Source organism: Calliopsis andreniformis, unplaced genomic scaffold (genome assembly GCF_051401765.1).
Source record: "Calliopsis andreniformis isolate RMS-2024a unplaced genomic scaffold, iyCalAndr_principal scaffold0039, whole genome shotgun sequence".
Lineage (NCBI taxonomy): Eukaryota > Metazoa > Arthropoda > Insecta > Hymenoptera > Andrenidae > Calliopsis > Calliopsis andreniformis.
This window is the reverse complement of record NW_027480448.1, coordinates 1,370,755-1,384,600: the sequence shown is the minus strand read 5'-3', so window position 1 is coordinate 1,384,600 and position 13,846 is coordinate 1,370,755.

Genomic DNA, 13,846 nt, shown 5'->3' with positions numbered 1-13,846 from the left:
TCGTCAAACCTCAATCCCTGACCCTCTGCCCTCATCCTCAACCCTCAGTCTTCAAACCTCAATCCTCAATCCTCAATCCTCAATCTTCAATCCCTAATACTCAATCTTCAATCCTCAATCCTCAGTCCCCAAACCTCAATCCTGAATCTTCAATACTCAACTTTCAAGCCTCAATCCTCAGTCCTCAATACTCAACCATCAATCCTCAATTCTCAATACTCAATAGAATATCCTGAATTCTCAGGACTCAATACTCAAACCTCAATACTCAACCCTCAGACCTCATCCTCAATCCTCAATCCTCAATCCTCAATCCTCAATCCTCAATCTTCAATCCTAGATACTCAATCCTCAATCATCAATATTCAATCCTCAATCCTCAATCCTCAACCCACAATCCTCAACTTTCAATCCTCAATACTCAATCTTCAATCCTCAATCCTCAATCCTCAATCCTCAGTCCTCAAACTTCAATTCTGAATCCTCAATACTCAACCTTCAATCCTCAATCCTCAGTCCTCAGTACTCAACCATCAATCCTCAATTCTCAATACTCAATAGAATATCCTGAATTCTCAGGATTCAATACTCAAACCTCAATCCTCAACCCTCAGCCCTCATCCTCCATCCTCAATCCTCAATCCTCAATCCTCAACCCTCAATATTCAACACACAACCCTCAGCCATGAAGCCTCAATACTCAACGATCAATCCTCAATTCTCAATACTCAATAGAATATCCTGAATTCTCATGGTTCAATACTCAATCCTCAATTCTCAATCCTCAATACTCAATCCTCAATCGTCAATCCTCAATCCCCATTCCTCAATCTTCACTCCTCAATCCTCAATCCTCAATCCTCAATCCTCAATCCTCAATCTTCAATCATCAATACACAATCTTCAATCATCAATCCTCAATCCTCAATCCTCAATCCTCAATCTTCAATCCTCAATACTCAATCTTGAATCCTCAATCCTCAATCCTCAATCCTCAATACTCAATCCTCCATTTTCAATCCTCAATCCTCAATCCTCAATTTTCAATCCTCAGTCCTCAATCCTCAGACCTCAGTCAACAATATTCAACCCTCAGTACTCGTCCTCAATCCACAACCCTCAATCCTCAATCCTCAATCTTCAATCATCAATATTCAATCTTCAATCCTCAATGCTCAATCGTCAATCCTCAAAACTCAATCCTCAATCTTCAATCCTCAATCCTCAATCCTCAATCCTCAATCCTCAATACTCATTCTACAATCCTCAATACCCAATCCTCAATCTTCAATCTTCAATCCTCAATTCGCAATCCTGAATCCTCAATACTCAGACCTCAAGTATCAATACTCAACACCCAGTCCTCGTCCTCAATCCACAACCCTCAATCCTCAATCGTTAATCTTCATTCATCAATATTCAACCTTCAATCCTCAATCCACAATCCTCAATGTTCAGTCCTCAATACCCAATCCTCAATCTTCAATCGTCAATCCTCAACCCTCAATATTCAACACACAACCCTCAGCCATGAATCCTCAATACTCAACCATCAATCCTCAATTCTCAATACTAAATCTTCAATCGCCAATCCTCAATCCCCAATCCACAATCTTCAATCCTCAATCCTCAATCCTCAATCCTCATTCCTCAATTCTCAATCTTCAACCCTCAATACACAATCTTCAATCATCAATCCTCAATCCTCAATCCCCAATCCTCAATCTTCAATCCTCAATATCCAATCTTCAATCTTCAATCCTCAATCCTCAATCCTCAATCCTCAATTTTCAATCCTCAATCCTCAATCCTCAGACCTCAATCATCAATATTCAACCCTCAGTCCTCGTCCTCAATCCACAACCCTCAATCCTCAATCCTCAATCTTCAATCATCAATATTCAATCTTCAATCCTCAATGCTCAATCCTCAATCCTCAATCCTCAATCCTCAACCTTCAATCCTCAATCCTCAATCCTCAATCCTCAATCCTCAATCTTCAATCCTCAATACTCAATCTTCGATACTCAATCCTCAATCGTCAATCCTCAATCCTCAATCTTCAATCCTCAATACTCAATTTTCAATCCTCAATCCTCAATCTTCAATCCTCAATTCTCAATCCTCAATCCTCTGTCCTCAGTCCTCAAACCTCAATCCTCAACCCTCAGCCCTCATCCTCCATCCTCAATACTTAATTATCAATCCTCAACCTTCAATCCTCAATATTCAATATTCAATCCTCAATCCTCAATCCTCAATCCTCAGTCCCCAATCCTCAATCTTCAATCCTCAATCCTCAATCCTCAATCCTTAATCCTCAATCCTCAATCTTCAATCTTCAATACACAATCTTCAATCATCAGTCCTCAATCCTCAATCCTCAATTCGCAATCTTCAATCCTCAATACTCAATCTTCAATCCTCAATCCTCTATCCTCAATCCTCAATCCTCAATTTTCAATCCTCAATCCTCAATCCTCAGACCTCAGTCATCAATATTCAACCCTCAGTACTCGTCCTCAATCCACAACCCTCAATCCTCAAACCTCAATCTTCAATCATCAATATTCAATCTTCGATCCTCAATTCGCAATCCTCAATCCTCAATCCTCAGACCTCAAGTGTCAATACTCAACCCTCAGAACTCGTCATCAATCCACAACCCTCAATCCTCAATCGTTAATCTTCATTCATCAATATTCAACCTTCAATCCTCAATCCTCAATCCTCTATCCTCATTCTTCAATCCTCAATACCCAATCCTCAATCTTCAATCCTCAACCCTCAATCCTCAATTCCCAATCCTCAATCCTCAGTCCTCAATCCTCAAACCTCAATCCCCAACCCTCAGCCCTCATCCTCCATCCTCAATCCTTAATCATCAATCCTCAATCTTCAATCCTCAATCCTCAACTCTCGATCCTCAATCCTCAGTCCTCAGTCCTCAAACCTCAATCCTCAACCCTCAGCCCTCATCCTCCATCCTCAGCCCTCAATCCTCAATCCTCAATCTTCAATCCTCAATATTCAATCTTCAATCCTCAATCCTCAATCCTCAGACCTCAATCATCAATATTCAACCCTCAGTCCTCGTCCTCAATCCACAACCCTCAATCCTCAATCCTCAATCTTCAATCGTCAATATTCAGTCTTCAATCCTCAATGCTCAATCCTCAATCCTCAATCCTCATTCCTCAATCTTCAACCCGCAATACACAATCTTCAATCATCAATCCTCGATCCTCAATCCTCAATCCTCAATCTTGAATCCTCAATATCCAATCTTCAATCCTCAATCCTCAATCCTCAATCCTCAATCCTCAATTTTCAATCCTCAATCCTCAATCCTCAGACCTCAATCATCAATATTCAACCCTCAGTCCTCGTCCTCAATCCACAACCCTCAATCCTCAATCCTCAATCTTCAATCCTCAATCCTCAATCTTCAATCCTCAATACTCAATCTTCAATCCTCAATCCTCAATCGTCGATCCTCAGTCCTCAATCTTCAATCCTCAATACTCAATTTTCAATCCTCAATCCTCAATCTTGAATCCTCAATTCTCAATCCTCAATCCTCTGTCCTCAGTCCTCAAACCTCAATCCTCAACCCTCAGCCCTCATCCTCCATCCTCAATACTTAATTATCAATCCTCAACCTTCAATCCTCAATATTCAATCTTCAACCCTCAATCCTCAATCCTCAATCTTCAGTCCTCAATCCTCAATCCTCAGTTATCAATACCCAATCTTTAATACACAATCCTCAATCCTCAATCCTCCATCCTCAATCCTCAATCCTCAATCCTCTTTTCTCAATCCTCAATCCTCAACCCTCAGTCCTCATCCTCAATTCTCAATTCTCAATCCTCAATCATCAATCCTCAATCTTCAATCCTCAATAATCAATCTCCAATTCTAGATCCTGAATACCCAATCCTCAATCCTCAATCTTCAATCCTCAAAAATCAATCTCCAATCCTAGATCGTCAATCCTCAATCCTCAATCCTCAATCCTCAATCCTCATTCTTCAATCCTCAATACCCAATCCTCAGTCTTTAATCCCCAATCATCAATCTTCAATTCTCAATCCTCAATCCTCAATCCTCAGTCGTCAAACCTCAATCCCTGACCCTCTGCCCTCATCCTCAACCCTCAGTCTTCAATCCTCAATCCTCAATCCTCAATCCTCAATCTTCAATCCCTAATACTCAATCTTCAATCCTCAATCCTCAGTCCCCAAACCTCAATCCTGAATCTTCAATACTCAACTTTCAAGCCTCAATCCTCAGTCCTCAATACTCAACCATCAATCCTCAATTCTCAATACTCAATAGAATATCCTGAATTCTCATGGTTCAATACTCAATCCACAATATTCAATAATCAAGTCTCAATACTCAACCTTCAATCCTCAATACTCAATTTCAATCCTCAATAATCAATCTCCAATCCTAGATCCTCAATCCTCAATCCTCAATCCTCAATCCTCATTCTTCAATCCTCAATACCCAATCCTCAGTCTTTAATCCCCAATCATCAATCTTCAATTCTCAATCCTCAATCCTCAATCCTCAGTCGTCAAACCTCAATCCCTGACCCTCTGCCCTCATCCTCAACCCTCAGTCTTCAATCCTCAATCCTCAATCCTCAATCCTCAATCTTCAATCCCTAATACTCAATCTTCAATCCTCAATCCTCAGTCCCCAAACCTCAATCCTGAATCTTCAATACTCAACTTTCAAGCCTCAATCCTCAGTCCTCAATACTCAACCATCAATCCTCAATTCTCAATACACAATAGAATATCCTGAATCCACATGGTTCAGTACTCAATCCACAATATTCAATAATCAAGTCTCAACACTCAACCTTCAATCCTCAATCCTCAATTCTCAATCCTCAATACTCAATCCTCAATCGTCAATTCTCAATCCCCAATCCTCAATCTTCAATCCTCAATCCTCAATCCTCAATCCTCAATCCTCAATCCTCAATCTTCAATCTTCAATACACAATCTTCAATCATCAGTCCTCAATCCTCAATCCTCAATTCTCAATCTTCAATCCTCAATACTCAATCTTCAATCCTCAATCCTCAATCCTCAATCCTCAATCCTCAATCCTCAACTCTCGATCCTCAATCCTCAGTCCTCAGTGATCAATACTCAATCTTCAATACCCAATCATCAATCCTCAACCCTCAATCCTCAATCCTCATTTCTCAAACCTAAATTCTCAACCCTCAGTCCTCATCCTCAATCCTCAATCCTCAATCCTCAATCCTCAATCCTAAATTCTCAATACTCAATCTTCAATCCTCAATCCTCAATCCTCAATCCTCATTTCTCAAACCTCAATCCTCAACCCTCAGTCCTTATCCTCAATTCTCAATTCTCAATCCTCAATCATCAATCCTCAATCTTCAATCCTCAATAATCAACCTCCAATCCTAGATCCTCAATCCTCAATCCTCAATCCCCAATCTTCAATCCTCAATAATCAATCTCCAATCCTAGATCCTCAACCCTCAATCCTCAATCCTCAATCCTCAATCGTCATTCTTCAATCCTCAATACCCAATCCTCAATCTTCAATCCTCTATCAACAAACCTGAATTCTCAATCCTCAATACTCAGTCCTCAGTCGTCAAACCTCAATCCCCGACCCTCAGCCCTCATTCTCAATCCTCGGTCCTCAACCCTCAGTCCTCAGTCCTCAAACCTCTATCCTAAACCCTCAGACATCATCCTCAATCCTCAATCCTCAATCATCAATCCTCAATCTTCAATCCTCAATACTCAATCTTCAATCCTCAATCCTCAGCCCTCAAACCTCATTTCTGAATCCTCAATACTCAACCTTCAATCCTCAATCCTCAGTACTCAGTACTCAACCATCAATCCTCAATTCTCAGTACTCAATAGAATATCCTGAATTCTCAGGATTCAATACTCGAACCTCAATCCTCAACCCTCAGCCCTCAGCCTCCATCCTTAATACTCAATACTCAATCCTCAATCTTCAATCCTCAGTACTCAATATTCAATCCCCAATCCTCAATCCTCAGTCCTCAATCCTCAATCCTCAGGCATCAATACTCAATCTTCAATACTCAATCCTCAATCCTCAATCCTCAATCCTCAAACCTCAACCCTCAATCCCCATTCCTCAAACCTCAATCCTCAACCCTCAGTCCTCATCCTCAATTCTCAATTCTCAATCCTCAATCCTCAATCCTCAATCTTCAATCCTCAATAATCAATCTCCAATCCTAGATCCTCAATCCACAATCTTCAATCCTTAATTCTCAATCATCAATCCTCTATCCCCAGGCTTCAATCTTCAATCCTCAATGCTTAATCCTCAATCCTCAATCCTCATTCCTCAATCCTCAATCCTCAATCCTCAATCCTCAATACTCAATCCTCAATCGTCAATCCTCAATCCCCAATCCTCAATCTTCAATCCTCAATCCTCAATCCTCAATCCTCAATCCTCAATCCTCAATCCTCAATCTTCAATCTTCAATACACAATCTTCAATCATCAATCTTCAATCCTCAATCCTCGATCCTCAATCTTCAATCCTCAATACTCAATCTTCAATCCTCAATCCTGCATCCTCAACCCTCAATCCTCAATTTTCAATCCACAATCCTCAATCGTCAGACCTCAATCATCAATATTCAACCCTCAGTACTTGTCCTCAATCCACAACCCTCAATCCTCAATCCTCAATCTTCAATCATCAATATTCAATCTTCAATCCTCAATGCTCAATCCTCAATCCTCAATCCTCAATCTTCAATCCTCAATCCTCAATCCTCAATCATCAATCCTCAATCCTCAATCCTCAATGCTCAATCCTCAATCTTCAATCCTCAGTACTCAATATTCAATCCCAATCCTCAATCCTCAATCCTCAATCCACAATCCTCAATCCTCAATCCTCAATCTTCAATCCTCAATACTCAATCTTCAATCCTCAATCCTCAGTCCTCAAACCACAATTCTGAATCCTCAATACTCAACCTTCAATCCTCAATCCTCAGTCCTCAGTACTCAACCATCAATCCTCAATTCTCAATACTCAATAGAATATCCTGAATTTTCAGGATTCAATACTCAAACCTCAATCCTCAACCCTCAGCCCTCATCCTCCATCCTCAAACCTCAATACTCAATCCTCAATCTTCAATCCTCAGTACTCAATATTCAATCCCCAATCCTCAATCCTCAATCCTCAATCCTCAATCCTCAGGCATCAATACTCAATCTTCAATACTCAATCCTCAATCCTCAATCCTCAATCCTCAAACCTCAACCCTCAATCCCCATTCCTCAAACCTCAATCCTCAACCCTCAGTCCTCATCCTCAATTCTCAATCCTCAATCCTCAATCCTCAATCCTCAATCTTCAATCCTCAATAATCAATCTCCAATCCTAGATCCTCAATCCACAATCTTCAATCCTTAATTCTCAATCATCAATCCTCAATCCCCAGGCTTCAATCTTCAATCCTCAATGCTTAATCCTCAATCCTCAATCCTCAGTCCTCAATCCTCAATCCTCAATCCTCAAACCTCAATCCTCTACCGTCGGTCCTCGTCCTCAATCCACAAACCTCAATCCTCAATCCTCAGTATTCAATCATCAATACTCAATCTTCAATCCTCAATCCTCAATCCTCAATCCTCAATCCTCAATCCTCAATATTCAACACACAACCCTCAGCCATGAATCCTCAATACGCAACGATCAATCCTCAATTCTCAACACACAATAGAATATCCTGGATCATCATGGTTCAATGCTCAATCCACAATATTCAATAATCAAGTCTCAATCCTCAATCTTCAATCCTTAATACCCAATTTCAATCCTCAATCCTCAATTCTCAATCCTCAATACTCAATCCTAAGTCGTCAATCCTCAATCCCCAATCCTCAATCTTCAATCCTCAATCCTCAATCCTCAATCCTCAATCCTCAATCCTCAATCCTCAATCTTCAATCTTCAATACACAATCTTCAATCATCTATCTTCAATCCTCAATCCTCAATCCTCAATCTTCAATCCTCAATACTCAATCTTCAATCCTCAATCCTCCATCCTCAACCCTCAATCCTCAATTTTCAATCCACAATCCTCAATCGTCAGACCTCAATCATCAATATTCAACCCTCAGTACTTGTCCTCAATCCACAACCCTCAATACTCAATCCTCAATCTTCAATCATCAATATTCAATCTTCAATCCTCAATGCTCAATCCTCAATACTCAATCCTCAATCTTCAATCCTCAATCCTCAATCCTCAATCATCAATCCTCAATCCTCAATCCTCATTACTCAATCCTCAATCTTCAATCCTCAGTACTCAATATTCAATCCCAATCCTCAATCCTCAATCCTCAATCCTCAATCCTCAATCCTCAATCCTCAATCTTCAATCCTCAATACTCAATCTTCAATCCTCAATCCTCAGTCCTCAAACCTCAATTCTGAATCCTCAATACTCAACCTTCAATCCTCAATCCTCAGTCCTCAGTACGCAACCATCAATCCTCAATTCTCAATACTCAATAGAATAACCTGAATTTTCAGGATTCAATACTCAAACCTCAATCCTCAACCCTCAGCCCTCATCCTCCATCCTCAAACCTCAATACTCAATACTCAATCTTCAATCCTCAGTACTCAATATTCAATCCCCAATCCTCAGTCCTCAATCCTCAATCCTCAATCCTCAGGCATCAATACTCAATCTTCAATACTCAATCCTCAATCCTCAATCCTCAATGCTCAAACCTCAAACCTCAATCCCCATTCCTCAAACCTCAATCCTCAACCCTCAGTCCTCATCCTGAATTCTCAATCCTAAATCCTCAATCCTCAATCCTCAATCTTCAATCCTCAATAATCTATCTCCAATCCTAGATCCTCAACCCACAATCTTCAATCCTTAATTCTCAATCATCAATCCTCAATCCCCAGGCTTCAATCTTCAATCCTCAATGCTTAATCCTCAATCCTCAATCCTCAGTCCTCAATCCTCAATCCTCAAACCTCAATCCTCTACCGTCGGTCCTCGTCCTCAATCCACAAACCTCAATCCTCAATCCTCAGTATTCAATCATCAATACTCAATCTTCAATCCTCAATCCTCAATCCTCATTCCTCAATACTCAATCCTCAATATTCAACACACAACCCTCAGCCATGAATCCTCAATACTCAACGATCAGTCCTCAATTCTCAACACACAATAGAATATCCTGGATCATCATGGTTCAATGCTCAATCCACAATATTCAATAATCAAGTCTCAATCCTCAATCTTCAATCCTTAATACTCAATTTCAATCCTCAATCCTCAATTCTCAATCCTCAATACTCAATCCTAAGTCGTCAATCCTCAATCCCCAATCCTCAATCTTCAATCCTCAATCCTCAATCCGCAATCCTCAATCCTCAATCCTCAATCTTCAATCTTCAATACACAGTCTTCAATCATCAATCTTCAATCCTCAATCCTCAATCCTCAATCTTCAATCCTCAATACTCAATCTTCAATCCTCAATCCTCAATCCTCAATCATCAATCCTCAATCCTCAATCTTCAATCTTCAATACACAATCTTCAATCATCAATCCTCAATCCTCAATCCTCAATCCTCAATCTTCAATCCTCAATACTCAATCTTCAATCCCCAATCATCAGTCCTCAATCCTCAGTCCTCAATTTTCAATCATCAATCCTCAGTCCTCAGACCTCAATCATCAATATTCAACCCTCAGTACTCGTCCTCAATCCACAACCCTCAATCCTCAATCCTCAATCTTCAATCATCAATATTCAATCTTCAATCCTCAATGCACAATCCTCTATCCTCAATCCTCAATCCTCAATCTTCAATCCTCAATAATCAATCTCCAATCCTAGATCATCAATCCTCAATCCTCAGTCCCCAATCTTCAATCCTCAATAATCAATCTCCAATCCTAGATCCTCAACCCTCAATCCTCAATCCTCAATCCTCAATCCTCATTCGTCAATCCTCAATACCCAATCCTCAATCTTCAACCCTCTATCAACAATCCTGAATTCTCAATCCTCAATACTCAGTCCTCAGTCGTCAAACCTCAATCCCCGACACTCAGCCCTCATCCTCAATCCTCGGTCCTCAACCCTCAGTCCTCAGTCCTCAAACCTCTATCCTCAACCCTCAGACATCATCCTCAACCCTCAATCCTCAATCATCAATCCTCAATCTTCAATCCTCAATACTCAATCTTCAATCCTCAATCCTCAGCCCTCAAACCTCATTTCTGAGTCCTCAATACTCAACCTTCAATCCTCAATCCTCAGTACTCAGTACTCAACCATCAATCCTCAATTCCCAGTACTCAATAGAATATCCTGAATTCTCAGGATTCAATACTCGAACCTCAATCCTCAACCCTCAGCCCTCAGCCTCCATCCTTAATCCTCAATACTCAATCCTCAATCTTCAATCCTCAGTACTCAATATTCAATCCCCAATCCTCAATCCTCAGTCCTCAATCCTCAATCCTCAGGCATCAATACTCAATCTTCAATACTCAATCCTCAATCCTCAATCCTCAATCCTCAAACCTCAACCCTCAATCCCCATTCCTCAAACCTCAATCCTCAACCCTCAATAATCAATCTCCAATCCTAGATCCTCAATCCACAATCTTCAATCCTTAATTCTCAATCATCAATCCTCTATCCCCAGGCTTCAATCTTCAATCCTCAATGCTTAATCCTCAATCCTCAATCCTCAGACCTCAATCCTCAATCCTCAATCCTCAATCCTCAATCCTCTACCGTCGGTCCTCGTCCTCAATCCTCAAACCTCAATCCTCAATCCTCAGTATTCAATCATAAATACTCAATCTTCAATCCTCAATCCTCAATCCTCAATCCTCAATCCTCAATCCTCAATCCTCAATATTCAACACACAACCCTCAGCCATGAATCCTCAATACTCAACGATCAATCCTCAACTCTCAATACACAATAGAATATCCTGGATCCTCATGGTTCAATACTCAATCCACAATATTCAATAATCAAGTCTCAATCCTCAATCTTCAATCCTTAATACTCAATTTCAATCCTCAATCCTCAATTCTCAATCCTCAATACTCAATCCTCAATCGTCAATCCTCAATCCCCAATCCTCAATCTTCAATCCTCAATCCTCAATCCTCAATCCTCAATCCTCGATCCTCAACCTTCAATCTTCAATACACAATCTGCAATCATCAATCTTCAATCCTCAATCCTCAATCCTCAATCTTCAATCCTCAATACTCAATCTTCAATCCTCAATCCTCCATCCTCAACCCTCAATCCTCAATTTTCAATCCACAATCCTCAATCGTCAGACCTCAATCATCAATATTCAACCCTCAGTACTTGTCCTCAATCCACAACCCTCAATCCTCAATCCTCAATCTTCAATCATCAATATTCAATCTTCAATCCTCAATGCTCAATCCTCAATCCTCAATCCTCAATCTTCAATCCTCAATCCTCAATCCTCAATCATCAATCCTCAATCCTCAATACTCAATCCTCAATCTTCAATCCTCAGTACTCAATATTCAATCCCAATCCTCAATCCTCAATCCTCAATCCTCAATCCACAATCCTCAATCCTCAATCCTCAATCTTCAATCCTCAATACTCAATCTTCAATCCTCAATCCTCAGTCCTCAAACCTCAATTCTGAATCCTCAGTACTCAACCTTCAATCCTCAATCCTCAGTCCTCAGTACTCAACCATCAATCCTCAATTCTCAATACTCAATAGAATATCCTGAATTTTCAGGATTCAATACTCAATCCTCAATCCTCAACCCTCAGCCCTCATCCTCCATCCTCAAACCTCAATACTCAATCCTCAATCTTCAATCCTCAGTACTCAATATTCAATCCCCAATCCTCAATCCTCAATCCTCAATCCTCAATCCTCAGGCATCAATACTCAATCTTCAATACTCAATCCTCAATCCTCAATCCTCAATCCTCAAACCTCAACCCTCAATCCCCATTCCTCAAACCTCAATCCTCAACCCTCAGTCCTCATCCTCAATTCTCAATCCTCAATCCTCAATCCTCAATCCTCAATCTTCAATCCTCAATAATCAATCTCCAATCCTAGATCCTCAATCCACAATCTTCAATCCTTAATTCTCAATCATCAATCCTCAATCCCCAGGCTTCAATCTTCAATCCTCAATGCTTAATCCTCAATCCTCAATCCTCAGTCCACAATCCCCAATCCTCAATCCTCAAACCTCAATCCTCTACCGTCGGTCCTCGTCCTCAATCCACAAACCTCAATCCTCAATCCTCAGTATTCAATCATCAATACTCAATCTTCAATCCTCAATCCTCAATCATCAATCCTCCATCCTCAATCCTCAATATTCAACACACAACCCTCAGCCATGAATCCTCAATACTCAACGATCAATCCTCAATTCTCAACACACAATAGAATATCCTGGATCATCATGGTTCAATGCTCAATCCCCAATATTCAATAATCAAGTCTCAATCCTCAATCTTCAATCCTTAATACTCAATTTCAATCCTCAATCCTCAATTCTCAATCCTCAATACTCAATCCTAAGTCGTCAATCCTCAATCCCCAATCCTCAATCTTCAATCCTCAATCCTCAATCCTCAATCCTCAATCCTCAATCCTCAATCTTCAATCTTCAATACACAATCTTCAATCATCAATCTTCAATCCTCAATCCTCAATCCTCAATCTTCAATCCTCAATACTCAATCTTCAATCCTCAATCCTCAATCCTCAATCATCAATCCTCAATCCTCAATCTTCAATCTTCAATACACAATCTTCAATCATCAATCCTCAATCCTCAATCCTCAATCCTCAATCTTCAATCCTCAATACTCAATCTTCAATCCTCAATCATCAGTCCTCAATCCTCAGTCCTCAATTTTCAATCGTCAATCCTCAGTCCTCAGACCTCAATCATCAATATTCAACCCTCAGTACTCGTCCTCAATCCACAACCCTCAATTCTCAATCCTCAATCTTCAATCATCAATATTCAATCTTCAATCCTCAATGCACAATCCTCTATCCTCAATCCTCAATCCTCAATCTTCAATCCTCAATAATCAATCTCCAATCCTAGATCATCAATCCTCAATCCTCAGTCCCCAATCTTCAATCCTCAATAATCAATCTCCAATCCTAGATCCTCAACCCTCAATCCTCAATCCTCAATCCTCAATCCTCATTCTTCAATCCTCAATACCCAATCCTCAATCTTCAACCCTCTATCAACAATCCTGAATTCTCAATCCTCAATACTCAGTCCTCAGTCGTCAAACCTCAATGCCCGAAACTCAGCCCTCATCCTCATTCCTCAGTCCACAACCCTCAGTCCTCAGTCCTCAAACCTCAATCCCCAACCCTCAGACATCATCCTCAATCCTCAATCCTCAATCATCAATCCTCAACCTTCAATACTCAATACTCTATCTTCAATCCTCAATCCTCAGCCCTCAAACCTCAATACTGAATCCTCAATACTCAACCTTCAATCCTCAGTCCTCAGTCCTCAGTACTCAACCATCAATCCTCAATTCTCAATACTCAATAGAATATCCTGAATTCTCAGGATTCAACACTCAAACCTCAATCCTCAACCCTCAGCCCTCATCCTCCATCCTGAATTCTCAATACTCAATCCTCAATCTTCAATCCTCAGTACTCAATATTCAATCCCCAATCCTCAATCCTCAATCCTCAATCCTCAATCC